The 22513-nt window shown below is 34.3% G+C and overlaps 1 pseudogene; it reads left to right on the forward strand.

The window, feature by feature from the left end:
* The window catches only part of LOC149534025 (uncharacterized), a 134218-nt pseudogene that overhangs the window by 108312 nt on the left and 3393 nt on the right, over positions 1-22513 (forward strand).

Raw genomic sequence — 22513 nt, forward strand, 5'->3', positions numbered from 1 at the left:
TCAGACCATTCCATGAGTTTTGGATTTGTCTCTAGGTCTGCATTTGTCACCTATTCAAAAATATCTAATAATTGTTCCATGATATGCTTGGACTCATTTGGTGATGGAATACTGAAGGCATCCATAAATATGTCTTTTATTTCATGTAAAGTTTTTTTTTGTTGATACTCCTTCCTGAGTATCTCTTGCCTCTTTCTTTTGTTTAATGCTTCCTACACCTTATTAATTTGATCAATGTTTATTGTTTTTGAGTCATAACTCAGTATGACTATCTCCTCATCTAGTTCAAGGTCTCCATAGTGAAGTACCCTTGCAATTTTTGTAGAGCTTGATCCTAGTGCTAATATTTGTAATGGCTTTTATGAAGGAGTCCCCGAGGTAGCAAAATTTATCAATGTTTGTATTACCTCCTACTCTTTAGGGGTTTCTTCTATTCTCTCCTCCTGCTGTCTACCTTGATCAGTTATTGTAATTGTAGGAAGTGCACCTTGAGTTTGTGCTATAGGATCAGATGTAATAGTCTGTCCTATTTGTTTTGTTTCTTTGTCTACTGCTGCACTTGACTTCTAAACTGTGGTGTCAGCCATGCCTGTTGAATCAACTATTGGCATTTGAAGTTGACCACTAGTAGCTGTAGAGATGATGGAAGGTGGTTCTTGTGGATTCACCTTATCTCTAATTGTGTTTTCTACTAGTTTTTTTAATTCATCCATGCTGACCAATATTGGATCTGCACATAATCTTGTTTGTTGTGTAGATTGGTCAAGGATTCTTTTGAGATCATCTACAATTAATGGATTGATGTTCTAAGCAGAAGTGTCAAGAACATCTTGTACAGTTATAGTTTCTGTAGGTGTGATGGGTACATGAGGAGGGCTAGAAGGTAGCAATTGTGTGTCTTGCACACTCTGATCTTGTTGTTGGTTTTCCTCAACTATTGTTGTTTTAGTTTGCTTTTGTGTCTCCTCCTCTGTTTCTTTCTTTTCTTCTTCCTTCTTCTCTTCTTCTTGTTTGTCTTCTTCTTGCTTCTTTTCTTCTCTACCTTGCTCTACTCCTATCTTCTCTTCTCTCCTTTTTCTTCTCTATTCTAGTGGAGCAGAAGCTTCTTCCTTGTATTCTTCTTCAAGAAAATATTCAATCTTTTTGTACAAGTTCTTCCATGATTTTTTTGTTCTTTGTACAATATCTTCCATTTTGTTTTGGAGAATGAAGAATGCCTTGTATTTATGTGTAAACCTAGCATTGTGCCTTTTGACTACTTTCCCTATTTGCTCCTTAGTCAAATCAGGCAGTATGCTTGCTAGGGTTGTTTCTCTCATCTCCTTCTCCATTCTTAAACAGAAATGCCATCTGTCTTCTACAATTTTAGATAGTTCATCTGGCAATTTTCCATCTAGTCCAAGAGGAGTGTACTTGAATTATGCCATCATTCCATAAACTAATTCTTCTATTCTATTGTGTTCCTCTTTAGTGAACTTATTGAAATCAATTTTATTTATGTTGCTTAGGTCTCCACTTCCAATCTTTTTGCATAATATATCAACTGAAAAATGGCTTACCTTTTTAGATTCATCTTCTTCATTAGTATCAGGTTGAGCTACATATTTTCTTCTTTTCCTTGGCTGTTCCTGTGTCTTCTTGATTGGTTTCTTCTTTGTAGTATCCTCTTTAGTTTTTTTTGTAGAGGTCATTGTTGTAGCTCTGGTTGTTGGCTTTTGGGGTGATGGCATGGTAGTTTTCTTTTGTTTGGGTTGAGCTGGAGGCAGATCTTTTGCCTTTCTCTTCTTTGGCTCGATGTAGATTGGTGCTTTCTTGGCTTCTTCTTCCTTAGCACCTTCCTCCTTGTCTTCACCTAGGCCTTGAGTTAATTCTATTGGTCCTTGCTCTTGTTCATCATCTTCATCATCATTGTCATCATCATCTTCTTCAGCTTCAACCTCTACCCCTTCACCAAATTTCTTCTTAATTTTCTTTATCAATTTATCTTTCTTTTTCAATGTGGAGGGAATTTTTAATTCCATATTTATCTTTGACCCTACCACATCATAAGTGCCAAAGTGTGGGGCACTCTTATTTGTCTCTTCTACCAACAATGCAGTTATTGCTACGGATGCTTCATCAATGTTAATTTCATAACCAAATGGCCTTAACCATCTCACCCTTGGAGTTGCTGCTTGGATATAGGTGAAGTCAATATCAACTAAGAAGCATATATCATTGATATGTTTTTCTACTAAGGAAATTGGTATCCTCACTCTTTGCTTCATGGATTTCTTGAAATCCTCAAAATAACTTGTCATCGGGGTATCAAAATTGTCTCCCATTTGTTCTATATATTCATTTATTTGGGATTTTATAGTCCTATCACTTCTCCATGTAACTGTTCCAAAAGAAGGAAATTCATTCTATACATAAAAGAATATAAAAACCAAAATTGTTCCAAATTTACATTGGGCACCCTTTGACTTTCTTATAGCTGTTAGGTTTTCATTTATCTATTGTAGTTGCAGTTCAGCAAGATCATAAGTATGATCCTTTTTCACCAATTTGTAACCTACATCTACTACTATACATGGTACACTATTGAGTCTATTGGATTGGTAGAATTTGTGAGCAATAACTCTAACAGAAAACTCAATTAGAGGATCCTGAATGGTATGAATAGTCATTCCTCTTTGTTCCACTGAGCACCTGTATTCTTTTTAATGACCTCCTTGGATTCACTTCTCAAAGTCTTGTGCTGATCTAGGGTAGGATATCTAGTTACCCTATGAATTATTCTTTTTATGAGTTTGACAGGGACATCTTCTAACCACAGACTACCATCATGAATTTTTCTTAATACAAGTCTGATCCACTTTGTCTTGAACATGGTGGGAAAACTCAAAAATTGTGTCAAACCCTTCCTTTCAACAATTTTGTATTCATCTTTTAATATTCCATTGACACATAGCTTCACAAAGGCTTCTCTTATCTCCATATCTCCTAGGGCTCCTATCTTGCAATTGTAGCATCTTCTTACGTCTTGGACCATAACAACATTTGGGGGTATGCAAAAAAGGGCTCCAACTGGATCGTTCTTGTATGAAAATTTAGGAATAGGGTGAAAATTAGGCTGCCTAACCTCATTAGACACTAGTTTGACTTCAAACAATTCTTTTTCTTGAGTTTTCATGGAACTCGAAGCCATTTATGCAAACTAGGGTCTCCTTTACACAAAAATATGAAACTGCATATCTCGGCACAAATAAAAATACCTCAAGATCGATGAAAAAACATTGTAGGAGGTTGTAATCTACTTGGAATGCTGGATTCTATGTTGCGAAGTCTCTCTATGCTCTTTATCTCCTTTTCTTCTTGATCGCAATGAGGAAAAATGATCAAAACCACAATAATATACCCTATTTCCATCGCATTAAATGCTCAACTGCAAACTTGGCTTATGAAGGATTTTAACATCACTCGATTTTCACTACATTTCCATTTTACTTGGCTTCCATAGGAATTGCTCAACTCGGCATTATTCATCAACTCGGTCGTTGTTAGGAACTTGGCTTCTACTAGAATTTTACTCAGCATCCAAAGATAGGTCATCAACAAAATTTTGTCTTTGCATCTTATTTCATGTAGATTCATACTTTACATTGCTTCTTCATGGTTTAGGGCTGATGTATGATACTTCCTTATATGTATCAACCCTATAGACTCATCTTTGAGATTAATCAAGGATGAGAAATGATCACTTGACCTTGTGGGTGAAGTGACCCTTTCATTGGATGTGCTTGATTCATTCTTTTTCTGCCATGTCTTCTTCATGTCTGTTCTGATGTGTTCCACATCAATCTTTTCTTTTTCCTTGTTTGATTCAATTTTTGGTGCTTTTGACCTTGTAGGATAGTTTCTACTGATATGACCAATTTTCAGGCAACTGAAACATGTGGTTTGGCTTATCCACCTGCTATAATTCCCTTTGAAATGTGTTATTATGCATTACTAGGGTTTATGTCCATATTCCTGACAATAATGATAATTATACCTGGTGTTGTAATCCCAATGGTACTAACTTTCATTTCCTTTTATTTTTGTTGGCTGAATTGATGTCCACATAGGCTTTGATCTGCATTCAAATCATCTGTGTCCATACTTCTTACAATTATGACAATGTCCATCAAATCTTTGTGTCCTTGTAACTTTGGATCTACAATTTTGTGTTATATGTCCTTGCATGATGCACTTGCGACAGTCACTCTTATTTTTGGATGTGTTTGTCTGATTGATTCTTCTACTCCTGCAAATATTAGCAGTATGGCCCCTTTTATTATAGTAATGACAAGAAGGTTTAGAATCCTTACCTTTGTCACTTCTTTGCTCAACACTCTTTGATGATTCTCCAATTTTAGTGATGTTGTATCCAATTCCTAATGTATCATGGGCTGATCTTGGAAATTTCATCAATTGTTCAAAGTACTTAATGGCTTCACTTGATTTGTTGAGATTCTTTGCTACCTCTTTTTCTCTGTTCAATTCATTCTGTAGTTGTTCATTCTGCATCTTTAAAGTAGAGATCTCAATATCTTTCATATTGAGTTCATGATGAAGATTCATCATTTGGGTGAGTGTATCCATTTGCATGTTTGAGATCCTTGATAATTTAGTACATTTTTCTTCAAGTCTATTTGCAAGATTTATTTTGTCATCTTTAATCATGACTTTATCCTCAACTATTCTTTTCTTTTGTTCAGTGATTTCACATAACATTATGGCCTGAGATTCATGTTCCATATTGAGAGATCTTATCTCATCTGTTTGAACTTTGTTTTTCTCCATCAGTTCTACTATTGCTGCATCAAACTCTTTAGTGTCTTCATTGGCAAATAGTTTTGTGGTATCTATTTCCTTGTAGTTTTTATCATTTTCAGCTATGGATGTATCCTTTCTTCTTTTCAAGAATTTTCTCAATTCCTCCCTTGCTTCCTCTACTTTTTGTAGAGCCAGTTGCACATCAATCACTTGATTTTCAATAATCTTCCCAAGTTTGAAGACTTCCATCTTTAGATCTTTTCCTCCAAGTTGTTAGGCTTCCTTCTTGTGAGAACTCAATGCTCTGATACCAATTGTTGGAATATTCAAATAGGAATAATGCTTCTGAGGGGGGGGTGAATCAGAAGTATTGTACTTTGACCATTAAAACTTTTAACTAAAAGTAGATTGCATGCATATAAACATATCAAACAATTATGAAGAACACATAAGCATCACCACATAACACTTGAAGTTTTGGTAACCCAAAAACCCTCCAGGAATAAGAACATAAAACTAGGGTGGGGATGATACCCAAAAAAAATTACTACAGCAATAATGTTTAACCACTTCTAATGGTCTGCCCTATTAAAGGCTTGCCCTGTAAAAGGCTTTACACTATATCAATAGTGACTTAATTAAAGGATTTGAAGACACCTTACATGAAGTGTTACCCTATTAAAAGATTTAATCACCTATTTATAGGATCTACAAAATAGTTGCTAAGCTAACCTATCACCATAGGGTTTTCTTTCTAATACAATTGCTGGAGAGTATTAGGTATAATAAACCTGATAGATTACAATCCTTCAATTGTTGAATACAAGCACTTGATCTGCTTTCTTTGATCTTGATCCTCTATGATCTGATACTCTTTACTCTAAAAATTAGTTTTCCCTACACACCCTCATCCATCCACATATATACAATGAAATTTAGTCTTCCTTATAAAGACACTTGAAGACTTAGGGTTAGGTATGGATCTATGATCCATATTGAATCTTTGTTTCCCACTCATTCCTTGCACATTTACTATTGGTTGCATGCCTTCTCTATTTTTCTTATTGGTTGCATGTAGATTGCATAGGAAAAACAAAAGATTCATTCTTATCTTTTTAATCCTTCGAGATTCATCATATGTCAGCCATGCAGATGGTTTACATCTTCATTTGTAAAGTTACAAACTCATATGTGCATTCTGTGTTGCTTGGCACTTACTAATTCTAGATGCTCGGCACATATAACAAACTAGCTTACTCAACTCCTGTTGTATTTCTGTATTGCTCGGCATCATCTATGACTCGGCACTCAAATGTCACTCGATACTTGTATCATGCTCAGCACCTAAAGTCATTCAGCACTTGAATTTCACTCGGCACTTGATCTTCACTCGGCACTTGAAGGCTCCTCGGCACCTGAAGGCTTTCCTGACTTGGCTCATGTTGTGGATCAGCATACATGGTGTACTCGAATCCAATATAGAAAGTGATTAAGTGTGTTGGCACTCAAGTGTCAAAAACCATTTTGAGGCTAACACTATTATCACAGTAGTACTGCTACAGTAGCAATACTTGCTCTGACGGGGGTAAAAGGAAGAGGGGGAGGTGGGGTGTGGTGGCCTGCCTCCACCCTCCTATATATATATATATATATATATTTAAAAAATTAATATTAAATTTTATTTTTTATATTAAACTAAAACAAAATTCCTCCCATGAACTTTTAAAATATATATATTTATAAACATTTGCAAATTTAATCTGATAGGGAAAACTACTACAACTTGTCAAATTTCAATTCTAAATTTTTTATTTCATTATAAACCCCTTCCTAATTTAAATTCTAATTTTTAAATCTTTTGGACAAGGGTTCTACTGATAATTTAATCATCATGTATACAGAAGATATTCGATATGAAAGAACAAAGGATTCAGAATAAAAGATTGAAAGATTCAAGCAACAAAGTTTGGGAAACAAATTTCAACAATCACGAAGAAGATAGGAATAATAAATAACGTAATTAACTATCCGAATCAAAACACAAAAATCTACCTGGACTCTGATGCTAAAATTGCAAAACACCCAAAAGATTTGTGAGATAAATTTCTCCTCCCAAAACCTTCTCTCTCAAAAATTTCTTCTCCAAAATTTGTGGTCCCTCGAGAATGAATCCTTAATTGTTAATAAGGAGTTCTCTCCTAAATTCAGAGCACTAATTGTGCGATCACCCGAGAGGACTCCTTGCTTACAACTCTTTAACTCTTTATTATCTTTCTTTTATATTTTCATGCATGTTTAATGCAATATAAAATATCTTTATTTAAATTCACTTGCTTTATCTTTTTAATTAATTTATTAAATCTTAAACTCATGCATACTTTATGCAATCTTAAAACTATAAAATAAATTAATATCTTTTCCATTCTTTAATTTCTTTTTGAAGTGTCAATTGATAAAATATTTATTAAGTAATAATAATATTTAGAATTGGTTAAAAAATGATCTCCTAAATATATTATTATTAAATTAAATAAATATTATTACGCTCTAAAATTAGACTTATAATTTTATCTTTAAAATTTAATTCTTTTTATTTAATTAATTTTTCAATTAATTAAATATAATTAAATATTAAAAATATCATAATAATTTCCAATAATTTAAATCATTAATTTAATCTTTCAATTAGACTTAATTAATAGAAAAATCACCAAAGACCTATAGGACGAAATATGAAAACCCATCATAGAAAAACACATACAAGATCAAACTAAAGGATTATAATCACGAATTTACATCATATGACACATTCAGAGCGTAATCAACTTAGATACTTGTACTAATTTTTTAGGACAAATGGGTTTAAAGGTTAGGATTCAGACTTAAGAATTTATCTCCCCTCTCTTACCATTAAGATAATGTGATAGGGTATGCTCATCTTGGCAATTCAAGGAAGTCAATACCTAGTACCTACAATCTACATAAAATTCATGCATGTACAAACACATATATTCTAAGCTAAAAAAAATAATGGTAGGAAGTGGTGCATCGTGTAGATCCCAACTAGCAGGTGACTATGACTCCCTTTTTTAACCACATCAAAAATGTCATACATAAAGAAAGCATACATGCACACCATATACATGCAGTTTGGAGTAACTATCCATAGAAAACATGTATAAATAATCATTCATCTAACTAACATCATTCAATAACTGAAAGTCAATACATGAAGATATATATCATCATCGAACATACATGAAGTAAATGGTACCAAGTAGTCTCATCATAAAATCAACTGAATATGAAACAATATCTGATAATCTAAAGATAATGCTACTAATCATCAAGCATAAAATTAACCTAAAAGAGTTTGGAAATAATAATAAAATGCAAACTAGGGGCAGGCACTACATCCACCCCCCCTAGACTTAGGCTTACTCTTAGAAGCCTACAAGAAAGGTAAAACTAAAGAACTCACTGTGCAGGTTCTATTGGACCCTTTCCCCCTATAGGAGGATATGACTCTATTGAGAACACTCTATGGGACCTACCCATGTCTCCAACTATAGGTTTTGAAGCTAAAGGCTTCTGATCTGAGAATTGTGGTTTCCCTTAAGGGTAATGGGATGACTTGTGTCCATGTTGTCCACATGAGAAACACTCTCTATCGAAAGTCCTCTGCACTCTAAGTGCACTAGAATGTTGAACACTACCCCCACTAGGATAAGATTGAATATTCTAAGATTGCTGGTCATACTGGTTGCACTTATTGCACTGCACATTATGATAGTTCTTAGAGATAGAACCATTGTCACCACTCTAAGTTGGAGGATAAGATCCTCCCTATTGTTTATTACCTCTAGAAGGACGTTTCCTACTACCACCTGAGTTGTGGTTACCCTTAGATCCTAATACTATAGGTGCTCCCTTAAAATCCCCATGTCCTAGGTTAACACTCTTCTCTACAAGAATGGCTCGATGTACTACATCTTTGAGGGTTTTAGGTTCAAATACCTTAACACCCCCAACTAGATGATTGTTCAAGCCTCTGATAAAATGTTATGCTAGCTATGTTAGGTTATCACTAATTCATAAAAAGGGAATGAACCCATAGAATTTGAACTCATACTCTACTACGGTCATAGTGAACTGTCTCAGGTTGTGGAATTCATTTGCCCTATGCTAGTTCCATTCCTCTAGTAGCAATCTCTCATGGAAGTTTTCTAGGAATAATTCTCATTTGAAATTGTTCATGTTTATACCCAATTTCTTTTTTTTTATAGTCCACCAAGTTGCTTCAAAGAGTTCTAGGTTGGTGATAGAAAACCTCGCTTTGACATTAGTGTCCAAGTCCTAAATAGAAAAAACCCTATCAAGAGAAATAACCCACTGCTCAACTACATAACATGAACCCAACCCATTAAAGGGTTTGAACTTGGACCTCTAAAGGTCCTTCATCTAAGTAGATACAATCAATCTCTTTCAATCCCTCTGAGGGCTCCTAGACATAGGTCTATGCTCATATCCTACCTAGTGTGCCCCATTCTAACCAACACCTAAAGAAGAGGTAGGTGATCAATGACAGTCTTCATCATTTGCCTCAGGTCAACTTCCTCAGAGTCGGCCTACTACTCTCTATGGTTATCTTCCTAATGCTCACTGACATGCTCTTCCCTACCCTCTTCCTAATTAGGGCCTTTTTGGATAGAATCATGTACATTGACATGTTTGTCTCTTCCATAGCCTCTACCACAACCTAGGCTATGACCTCTAACTGAAGATCTCATTCTAGATACCATACTACAATCATATCAAAGATATAAGATGCTATAATAACCATAAAACCTACTACTTTAAGGCATATATAAAAGACACATGTTTTGAAAACAATGATAGTTCAATTTTTAGTTTTGCCTAATTTCAGGTTTACGTATAATTCAATTTTGAAGTCTAAATGTTCAAGTTTGAAAATATACAACTAAAATTTTAATTTTTGTTTCAGTTCAACTAGTTCAAGTTTTAGTGTGAAAAAGATATATATAATTGTTTAAATTTTAGTTTAGTTCAACTAGTGAACAACTAGTGGCATTCCAATATGCCGAGAGCTCCCAATGTAGAACTTGAGCTTTTATACTAGATGTAACACCCCACCAAGGGACAAAAAAAATTAACCTAAAGTTTTAACTAAGTTTTCCAAACATTCTTTTTTTAAGAAAGAATAACATACACATCAAACATAAAGTAGCGAAAGTTATAACATACAATCATATAGAAGCAAACATAACAGATTAAATTCCTTAAGGATCCCAAGACATTGAATCACATTTAAATTTAACTAATACTAAGTCTAATAAATACAACATCCACATGAAAGAATAATTATAAGTCCAATTCCATTTAAATAATATACATTTGTTCCAAATGCCACTTGGAAATAAAATTTAGAATACTCAATCATCCACTATACATGTCACAGGGTATGAAATGCTAAAAGAATATACATTTATAAAAATAGATAACATCATCCCTTTTGGATCCATGAAACAAATTACAATACATGTAAAGATCATCCATCATAAAGATATAATCACCCATCATAAAGATATAACCATCCATCATAATACACAAATATTGAATGAAGAGAAAACTAGACAAAGAACTCTAGTCATGACATCAATGGACATATCTCAATGGTAAAAGTATAAAGCACTACCACCTGACTATGTGGTAACCTAAAAAGGCCCACTCCCACTGCACTAAGGAGATAGTATCAAGTCCCAAATAGGATATCAATCCAAAAACCAGTAGTAATATCTAAGTCCAAGAAACCCTAAAAGTAATCTAACTCAAAGGTTCCAAGATAAATCGACATCTAGACCCAGAGGCAAACATAGACGTGTAGGAAACCTACTATGTAAGTGGGAAAGTGTCATCACACAAATCAATGCTAGAGTTATCTTGGCAATCCAACATGACCCTGACACCCTAGTGACTCTATGCGGCACTAGTATCCTCTCATACTGACAAGGCATACTAATGATGCATGGTCGCAACCAAGCATTCTCTTTACTCCCAGCACTCAAGGCATGGGCAAGAACATAAAAAAGACTATTATTAGCTTCATTTTACTCTTATTTAGTGTAGTTTTCTCACTTATTAAACAACTTACAATGGGTTACCCTGGCAGCCACTTAAGGCCCCAACCTCCATTGCAAGCCACTTCCTGACATTACATATAGATAACCTACCCTAGGCTCATAAAATCACAAATTAAATAATCATATAATATCACATCAGTCTTATACAAGTGACTGGAAAGCCTCAAAAGATAAATCACAATAATCTGTGTCAGTTCTATGAGGCCTCACCCCAACCTGTCATAACATAGACATTCTTACTTGCATTTTGATATTCATGACTTTGATATTTTTGTTGGAAATGATTGAAAAGATCATTAATGAAAATTAATGGAATTGGTAAAGAATTTTTTCAATCATTGTTTTGTCATTGATGTCAAACTTGCTACTTGTAGGAATTACAATTGCTTTAGTGATCCAAATATTATCAATTGGTTGATTGATAAGGAGGTGGCAATCAATAAGATGTAACTAGAGCACCTAAGAAAGGTTGAAGTTATGATGTTATAATGAAGTATAAGGATCAGCTAAGCCATTGATGAAATAGTGTACTAATGTCATACTCTAAGACACAGAGAATGGACATACTAAAACACATCAAAGATGTAAGGTTTAGCTAAGTCATTTGTAAAGTCTAACTAAGTTCATTAGAGAGAGTCGAGAAAGCTAGTTAGTGTTGAGTGATCTTCAATTGTCGAGTGATCTTCAAGTGCTGAGTGATCTTCAAGTGTCAAGTGAAGATCAGGTGTCGAGCATGATACAAGTGTCAAGTAACACAGAAGAAGTCGAGCATCAGTAAATCAATAATGCCGAGTTGTTGCATTATTTTGAAAATTGAAGATTCACCAGATCTAAGCCAACATGGTAGTTATCTAGAATTTTGTGAATCAAATAGAAGATAAGAATGATGAGATGGTGGTACAGAACACTATGTAAAACATATTTTGGCAAATACAATTGCATTCTAGATGAAGTTTTTAGATAAGAGCAAGATATGGGACATATACATTGTATCCTACCTAATCTATTGAAACCCTAAAGTTGGAGAGGGAGAATCAAGCAGGAAAGGTATTCTAGATTTCTATTTAAGGAGTCATAAGGTCACAAAGCAAAGATAATGGTCAAGCATGAAAGCATGGAGTGTTGAAGAAGGTTCCAAGAAGAAAGAAAGCACAGATACTCTATTTCGATAGGTGACCATAGATATGATTGCATTGGTATGATGAGCAAGAAGACTCAAGGTGACAAAGCTTGAGATGAAAAGCTGTCAGAGCTATAGTGATTAAAGCCAAGCCAAGGATTGAACTGAAGTGTGATTTGTAATTTGCAAGATATGTTGTAAGTTGTATCAGATCAAAAGCCATTATTGTTACTCTCTAGCAATTGTAACAGTTAGTATAAATTATATGGACTTAGGTTGGTTTAATAGCCATGTTGTAAATCCTTTAACAGGGTGACATTCCAAGTAAATGTTTCAAAGTCCTTTGACCAGGCCCATTCCTAATAGTATGGTGAAATCCTCTAACAAGGTCACATTTAACAAGTGTGTTGTAAGCCTTTAACAGGGCAGGCCTTTAATAGGGCATCACTTTAGAAGAGTGAGAATTGAGTAGCATGTTACTGGTGGTTTTTCCCAAATTGGGTTTCCACGTAAATCACTGTGTCATGTGTTGATCTTGCATGTTAATTTGTTGTAACTTACTATGATGGTTGATTTAAGCTTCGATGGATGAATAGTTTAATGGGCTCACTATAATTAGTGAAAAATTATTATTAGGGCATTTTAACCTTGGATAACTGATTCACACCCCCCCCACCCCTCAATTATTATAAAGAATTATATTAATTGGTATCAGAGCCTTGCTACTGACTTAGTTTAAAGGGGCTAGAAGTAGAAAAGATCAAAATGCCTAAGAGAGAAGTTCCCAAGCTCAACAAAGACAACTTTGTTGCATGCAAAAGTTTGATGAAGCTACATCTTGGATCCATAGGAGATTATGCCCAAATTTCAATTTTTATTGAACATGTTGATGCAACTAGAACTCTTACCACAAAAGATTTGAAAAACAAATAGGAACACAATCAGACAATGCTGGAGATTGCTTCAGCACTCAACTACACTGAATTTGATGATATCAAAGGATGTGACACTGCATTCAAGATGTGGAATACCCTATCAGACATTTATGGAGGAGATATGAATGTCCAAAGAGAAAAAAGAGAAAGCCTCAGAGGAAAGTTTGATGATATGAAAATGGAGGAAAGTGAGAATGTTGCTCAGTATGCCTCTAGAATAAAGGAAGTGGTAAGTGCAATAAGATGTTTGAGTGGTCAATTAGATGATGATACTATTAATAGTAAGTTCTTAAGAACCTTGCTCCCTATCTATGCTATTAGAGTATCAGCTATACAAGAGCTAAGATGTGTACCAGTAAACAATCTAAGTTTTGAAGGTATAGTGGGTATAGACTCACTGCATTTGAGTTATCTAACTTTGACAACTAAAAACCTAAGAATATTGAATCTACTTTCAAGACCAAGCTATCACTGAAAGATGCTGAACTGGTGAAATCAAAGAAGGGAAGAAGGATGAAATATGTATCCAGTGATAGTAGCACTGATGAGGAAGATGTGGACCAATTGGAAGCATTAATAGCTAGAAGATTTCACAGAGGCAAAGGAAAATTCAAAGGTAAGTTGCCTATCATTTGTTTCAATTGCAATGAAGTAGGACATATTGTTGCAAGGTGTACACAGAAAAAGGAAGGCAAGGAAGGCAACAAGTACAAATATAGAAGAGAAGATGATAAGAGAGATTACAAAGACAAATGCAAGAAGTACTATATTGCTGAAGAGGATTCTGATGATAATGATGATGAAGTTGTTTATGTGGCCATGAAGGACCAATCTGATGAAGAAGAGCCTACAGCACTGGTAACATGTATGAACAAGAATGAAAGATGGATCATAGATAGTGGATGCTCACATCACATGATAGGAGACAAAAGTAAGTTTGTTAACTTTACTCAATATGATGGAAATAGTGTTAGATTTGGTAATGATGCGCCATGTCAAATCAAAGGAAAAGGCTCCATTAAGCTTACAAAGAAAATTTCATGTGATAATGCATACTATGTTGAAGGGCTAAACTACAATTTGCTAAGTGTCTCATAGTTAGGCAATGTAAGGTGCAAAGTAGAATTTGGAAAAAAATTGCAAAAGTCTATGATACTGATGGTAAATTGATAGGAAAAGGAGATCAAACAAGAAGTAATCTATTTTATCTTGATATGGAAAATGCTTCTTGTCTTATTGCAAAATTTGATGATGTATGGTTATGGCATAGAAGGCTATGTCATGTCAACTTTGATAATCTGGTCAATATCAATAAAATGAAGAAAGTCAGAGGTTTACCTAAACTAAAGAAGCCTAACAACATCATGTGCAAACAATGTCAGCTAGGAAAGATGACTAAGTCAAGTTTCAAGAGTAAAAACTATACATCTAAAGAAGTACTTGAGTTAGTCCATACTGATTTATGTGGTCCAATAGAAGTACAAAGCTATAAAGGAGATAAATATATAATGTTGTTTGTTGATAACTATTCTAGGATGATGACTGTTATGTTTTTAAAGCAAAAATCTAATGCTCTTCAAATTTTTAAGTGGTATATGGATAGAGTTGAAAAAGAAACAAGAAAGAATTTGAAATTCTTGAGATCAGACAGAGGTGGTGAATTCACATCAAATGAATTTGAGACATTTTGCAATGACAAAGGAATCAAGAGACAAACATCAGCTCCTAGAACTCCTCCAGAGAATGGAATTGTTGAGAGAAGAAATAGATCTATGATTGACTGTGCAAAACATTAATGATGGAAAAGACTGTTACTCTAAAATATTGGAGAGAAGTTGTAAGTGTGGTTGTTCATACACTGAACCGAGTACAAGTCAAGAAAAGTACAAGTGCAACATCTTTTGAATTATGGTATGGTCACTCACCCAATGTAAAGCATTTCAAAATATATGGTTGTGAATGCTTTATCCTTAAAGATCCTAGAAATGGAAAATTTGATGCAAAAAGTGATGAAGGCATATTCTTTGGTTACTCCACTAGAAGTAAAGCATATAAATGTTTAAATACTAACAATGAAAAAATTTTGGAAAGTGCAAATGTAAACTTTGATGAGCATACAGATGTCCAAGTTGAAAAACCAAAGAGAATGGATGAATACAGAACCTTTGTGTATTCTTATAAAGGAATGCCTATTGATGAGGATGCTATCAATCAAATTGGGTTTCAACAACAAGTTTTAGTTTCAGCCGAGTCACAACCAGTAAATGTCGAGTTGCATTTAGAAGCCAAGTTGTAGAATGAAGAAAATGTACATTTTGATTCTAAAGTCAGTACACATGAAAGAGATGTAGAACTACCTTACAATGAAGTGCATAGTGACCCTGAATCTGAAAGATCAAACATGGAAACAAGGACAGAACCAAGACTATCCAAATATGTGAAGAGACATCACCCTACTAAATAGATAATTGGTGACAAAGATGCAAGACCAATGACAAGGAATAGACTAAGAAACAAATCATGTTTGTTAAGAAAATTTGAACCTAAAATAGTGTATGATGCATTACAAGATGGTGACTAGTATAAGGCTATGGAAGAAGAGATTGATCAAATTAAGAAGAACAAAACCTAGAGTTTGGTTCCCATACCAGTTGACAAGAATGTAATTGGCACCAAGTGGGTATTCAGAAACAAGCTAGATGAGAATGGTGAGATTACTAGAAACAAAGCCAGACTAGTATGTAAGGGTTATGCTCAAGAAGAAGGATTAGACTATGGGGAAACATTTGCCCCTGTTGCTAGAATGGAAGGAATAAGAACTTTACTTGCATATGTTGCATATAAAAGATTTTAAGTCTATCAGATGGATGTAAAGTCTACTTTTCTGAAAGGTATATTGGAAGAGGAAGTATATATTGAACAACTAGAGGGATTTGTTGATGAGAACAATAGGGATATGGTTTGTAAACTACATAAACACTCTATGGTCTGAAACACACACCTAGAGCATGATATGAGAGACTTCACAAGTATCTAGTGCAAATAGGATTTGAAAGAACTGATGATAACAACATGTACATCAAATCAAATGAAGGTAAGGATATTATTGTATCTGAAATCTTTATGGATGACATAGTTTTTGGGGGAAAGGAAGTTCTTGAGTTTGAGATGTCTATGTTTGGAGAGATCAAATTTTTTGTTGGATTGCAAGTACATCAACTAAAACATGGTATATTTATGAAAATCAAATTACATCAAAGAGATAATTAAAATGTTTGGATTGGAAGACTCCAAACTAGTCAGCACACCAATGGCAATAGGACATAAGCTATCCAAAAATGATGTATCAACTAAAGTCAATCAAATAATGTACAAATCCATGATTGAAAAACTACAATATGTTGTACATAGCAGACCAGACATACCATTAGCAGTTGGAATAGTGGCTAAATTCTCTGCTAATCCTAATGAAAATCATCTCATAGAAATAAAAAGAATAATGAGGTATCTCAAAGGAACTGATGATTTTGGCCTATATTACAAAAAGAATGAGAAGTTTGAGCTCAATGCATACACAGACATAGATTGGGGAGGCAACATTGATGATAGGAAAAGCACAAGTGGAGGAGCATTTTTTATAGGTAAAAGGCTAGTTACTTGGACTAGCAAGAAATAAAAATGCACATCTCAGTCCATTGCAAAATTAGAATATGTGGCAGTAGCAGTCAATTGCATGAACATTGTGTGGCTCACACATATATTGAAAGGAATGAAAGAAGAGGTAACCAAACCTGTGATATTGTATTATGATAATACAAGTGCTATAAACATATCTAAGAATCCAATAATGCATGCAAAAACCAAGCATATTGTAATCAAGTATCACTATGTCAGAGAATTGGCAGAAGACAAACAAGTGAAGATGGAGTACATTCACACAAAGGAACAAACTACAAACATCTTCACCAAACCATTGCCCAAGGATGCTTATGAATATCTTAGAGGAAATTTGGGGGTAATGCCCCTAACTCAAGCAATTTAAAGCAACAAAGAAGTTGCCTTGCATCAATAGGAACAATTCATTGAAATATTAGAAGAATGATGTAGAGGATGACAGCAGGAGCAGAAACTCCAAATCAGTCACAAGCATGGTGACAAAGGGAGAAAACATGAGATGCAAAGCTTATATTTCACATACTAAAGATGCTACATATTTGGCATTTATGTCAAATAGGGAGATATATGTAGAACACTGATCAATACAAAGCAAGAGGGGGATATATATGAAAGAGGGAGATTTATGAGAAACTAAAAGGTAAAGATATGGAGATATATGAGATCATTAGTAAGGATGCAGTAGTCAAGAGGGAGAAGCAAAAAGTAGAAGAAAACGTATATAATTTTGGTGGTAACTAAGTTGATCAATTGATCAATTTGGTTTGCCATCAATGTCAAAGAGGGAGATTGTTGGAAATGATTGAAAAGATCCTTAATGGAAAGTAATGGAACTAGTAAAGAATTTTTTCAATCATTGTTTTGTCATTGATGTCAAACTTGCTACTTGTAGGAATGACAATTGCTTTAGTGATCCAAATACTATCAATTGGTTGATTAACAAGGAGGTGGCAATCAATAAGATGTAACTAGAGCACCTAGAGAAAGGTTGAAGTTATGATGTTATAATGAAGAATAAGGATTAGCTAAGCCATTGATGAAATAGTGTATTGATGTCATACTCTAAGACATAGAGAATGGACACACTAAAACACATCAAAGATGTAAGGTTTAGCTAAGTCATTTGTAAAGCCTAACTAAGTTCATTAGAGAGAGTCGAGCAAGCTAGTTAGTGCTGAGTGATCTTCAGGTGCTGAGTGAAGATCAGGTGTCGAGCATGATACAAGTGTCGAGTAACACAGAAGAAGCTAAGCATCAGTAAATCAATAATGTCGAGTTTCTGCATTATTTTGAAAATTTAAGATTCACCAAATCTGAGCTGACATGGTAGCTCTCTAGAATTTGGTGAATCAAATAGAAGATAAGAATGATGAGTTGGTGGCACAGAACACTATGTAAAATGTTTTTTGGTGAATACAATTGGATTCTAGATGAAGTTTCTAGATAAGAGCAAGATATGGGACAGATACATTGTATCCTACCTAATCTATTGACACCCTAAAGTTGCAGAGGGAGAATCAAGCAGGAAAGGTATTTCAGATTTCTATTGAAGGAGTCATAAGGTCACGAAGCAAAGATAATGGTCAAGCATGAAAGCATGAAGTGCTAAAGAAGGTGCCAAGGAGAAAGAAAGTGCAGATACTCTGTTTCGATAGGTGACCATAGATATGATTGCATTGGTATGATGAGAAAGAAGACTCAAGGTGACAAAGCTTGAGATGACAAGTTGTCAGAGCTGCAATGATTAAAGCCAAGAAAAGGATTGAACTAAAGTGTGATCTATAATCTGCAAGATATGTTGTAAGTTGTATCAAATCAAAAGCCATTATTGTTATTCTCTAGAAATTGTAACAGTTAATATAAATCCTATGGACTTAGGTTGGTTTAATAGCCATGTTGTAAATCCTTTAATAGGGTGACATTCCAAGTGAATGTTTCAAAGTCTTTTAACCAGGCCCATTCCTAATAGTATGGTGAAATCCTCTAACAAGGTTACATTTAAAAAGTGTGTTGTAAGCCTTTAACAGGGCAGGCCTTTAATAGGGCATCACTTTAGAAGAGTGAGAATTGAGTAGCATGTTACTGGTGGTTTTTCCCAAATTGGGTTTCTACGTAAATCACTGTGTCAAGTGTTGATCCTGCATGTTTTATTCTTGCATGTTAATTTTTTGTAACTTGCTACGATGGTTGATTTAAGCTTGAATGGGTGAATAGTTTAATGGGCTCACTATAATTAGTGAAAATGTATTATTAGGGCATTTAGACCTTGGATAACTGATTCACACCTCCCCCCCCCCCCCCACTCCTCTCAGTTATTCTAAAGAATTCTAACAATTTTGATACTTATTTGAGACTTAGATGGATAGTGGTTTGTTTTACCTATTGATTTTGACATTATAGTAGTGTTTTGCATTTATGATATGTACTAAGAACTTGATATTGTGTATGGGATGATCAAACACATATGGATGCAACTTTATGACAAGATAGAAATTGTATTTTTTATGTGATGCAAAATGTTAATTTGATTAAGATGATTCATGATTTAATATGATATGTAGATAGACATTAATTTGATTATGATGGTTTGTGATATGCAGATTTGATATTCTAACATCTTGAATGATTTATTTGAAATGATTAGGAAAGGAAATTTTATTTGAATTATGTTAATATGGATTTCATAAAATTTGAAATTATATGCATTTATGACATATATTTTATATGACCTCCTTGGACTACTAATGCTCGAGTTTAATGTGCAGGAAGTGGAACCATGGAAATTCTTGGGGGGAACATGTTCCAAACCTATGTGAACATAGTTTAACCAAGGTGAATCTTTGGAAGATTCAAAAGCCTTGTTGTGATGTATTTTATTTTATAAATGTAATTTTTCTTGTATGTGGAAATGTTTAACAATAAAGATGCATTAGGGACATGTCATGGTGATGTGGAATGTGATTTTATGTGTCACTTGACACTTGTGGATTTTGTGTGTGATGACATGTCATCTAGGGTTTTGGTTATAATGGCATCTTACCCTAAAACTAATTACCTTGCTAATGAGTAATTAAACCCACTTGACAAGGGGTAGGATGGGTCACAATCAAAGGAAATTAAAAATTGGACTTGACTAGGGTTTTGAGGTGTCATTAGGTGGTCCCAAAATGTCTTTTATGTGAAAATGAGTTTCCCATATGATAGTATAATATGTTAGGGACCTAATTTTGATCATGTTAGTGCTTAGATAGCCTAGGGGGTCCCTTTACCCATGCATTCTTCCATCAATTCGAAATTGGAATTGTCACATGTGTTTTCTCCCATGTTTCCACTAAGTCAAATATAGAAAATTTAGAGGGAGACAAGTTTGTAAGAGGAAGTGGCTTGGTGTCTTTGCTAAAATAGTTAGTGAGAAGGCCTTATTAGAGAGTCTTGGACAAACTAGTGGGGTGTTCACCCACTCTCTAAGTTTAGAGATAGTTATGGTTTGGAGGAGTACTAAGGGAGCTCTACAACAAATATCATTGCCTTAGCTTGGACCAAGGTTGATGGTTCAAAACCATGTTCATTTTCTTTCTTTTAGTATTGCATTATTAATCTAAAAGCATGGAGTATTTTTCATGGGATCATGAAATGTATGGTGAATCTTGTATTTTAGGTTTTGGTATTGTGTTGTGACAGTGTGAATGTGTATTGTGTTCATGTAAATTTCTTGGCTTTCCTTCTTGATTTTCTTGTTTTGATTTGAATGTTGAATGTGATCATGGTTGTGAAGGCTTCACTCACCAGAGAAGCCTTAGGTGAAGGGGTTCTTTGGGCTCAACAATGTAGTAGAGATCCTCTTCTCTTAGAGAGAAGGGGGATAGATTTCATGGAGTATGGGCTCCATTGAAGCCATTGTCTTGATATTGTGATTTGGGGGTGATAAGTGGAAATATGAATTTGGGGGTGATAAGTAGAATATGTGGAGAGAAGAATAGATCATGCAAGCTTTATAGAGGGATGGTGAAATTCAATGTGTTTGAATTGTATTGACATGGAAAATCTTCTCCTTGAAGAGCCCACCTTCACCCAATGTTTTATGATTCCAATGTTGAATCAATGTGCAAGCCATGGAAGGGATTGTTTGGTGTTATGTGGTGTGTTTCCTGCATTAGCAAGTGATGAGTGTTTGTGTATCCCATTTGTAACTTGTTTCCCCTACTTAGTGGGTGGCTTCATGGAAGCCTAGAATGGGAGCTGAGCCTCCATGGTTTCTAGTTTGTGTGTGTTTGCAGCTTTTGTGAAGATGGATTCCTTGAAGATATTAGGGTTTCACCCTTGACAATGTTGAAAAACCAAGTGTGTAGAGAGACCAATCTTCTCATATTATCATAGAATATGTTGTGATGTTAAGTCTCCATTTTGTTTCAATGTGATATAAAAATGAAATTCTCACAATATTGCATATTGTTGAAATTGTGAAGTTGAGAAAATTGAACAAAGTAGCCTTTGCAAGGAATATTCATTATGAGTTTTACAATATGTGATTTGATGTATTATGAAGAAGTTATGTAATAAGATCCTTCTTCTTATGTTAATTATAAATCATTTAATAGAATAGTTCATATTTGATATATTTCTTTGATATAGTTGATTTAAATCAAAACATAGAGGAGTGCATTGTAAGTTTATAGAGTATGCATTCAATAAAATGGAAGAAAAATTATTATGTTTTGACAGTCATTGTATATACATGAAAATTAATCCATTTTTATTTCAAGTTCTAATAGCCCCTTAGATGAGATAAATGATATAGTAATTTCCACTTGCAAATTAAAATTGGTAGGGAAGTTGAGTCAAATCATTGGCATTTCATGATTCTGGTCTTCTAAAAGAAATATGTAGAATAAAACTCGTGACACAAAATTTTACCTTCTCGTAGCTACACTTTTTATTCTCTGGAAAATGTATGAGAGTGTGAAAATTAATCCATGCCTATTAAAGACCAATATTAAATTGAGAAGGAATATACCTAAGATCCTTAGTATAAGACACTAATAAATTAGTTGTTTCTATCTAAATGGCTAGGAACAAACTAATATAAATAAAATATGGCTACTCACATCAAAAAACACTATACAATGTTATGCCCCTCACATCAAGAACACTATACAACATTATTCCCTAAGTGTAGGCCTATGAGTATGGAAAAAGCTCCAACACTAGTACATTTGACTCCATATTTAGACCAAAATTTTTGACCATCTATTAAAATGTTTTAGATTGGTCAGAAAATGCAAAGAAAAATATCAAATTTTTTTAAAATGAAGCCCATGTTGGTTGAAATTTTGACCAAAACGGGCTTCATATGTTAAAATGATAAAGGTTGATTTCCCTATTTCATTGTTATGAGAAACTTGTATGCGCAAGACACTCAAGACTTGGGAATTTTCTGTGTATGGTCGTTGTGGATGAGCCAAAATATGGTAATGGTAGAGATGATGGTTTTCTTTCTTAATGTTGGGATCTCTTTTGGTTGTTTTAGCAGAAATTTTTGTGGCTTGGACATTATTATTCCATCTATTTTTCTTAGGGTTTTCAAATCATGCCACATTTTGGTTGACACAGTTTGCATTGTCATTGTTATAGTCATGACACTTCTTGTCAACCACATGGAGAGTGATGGAATGCTCTCTAATGCAGAGGTGCTTGTAGCCAGTGACCATGAATTCGATGAGTGTGGACACATTTTTAGTGGTGCATATTTGGCATTGTGTATTCAGGGTCTTAAGCAGCCTTTAGGACAGTGTATATACATCAATTTAGGTTAAGAAACTAGC

Source organism: Cupressus sempervirens, chromosome 10 (genome assembly GCF_028749045.1).
Source record: "Cupressus sempervirens isolate cs-2001-9-10 chromosome 10, ASM2874904v1, whole genome shotgun sequence".
NCBI lineage: Eukaryota > Viridiplantae > Streptophyta > Pinopsida > Cupressales > Cupressaceae > Cupressus > Cupressus sempervirens.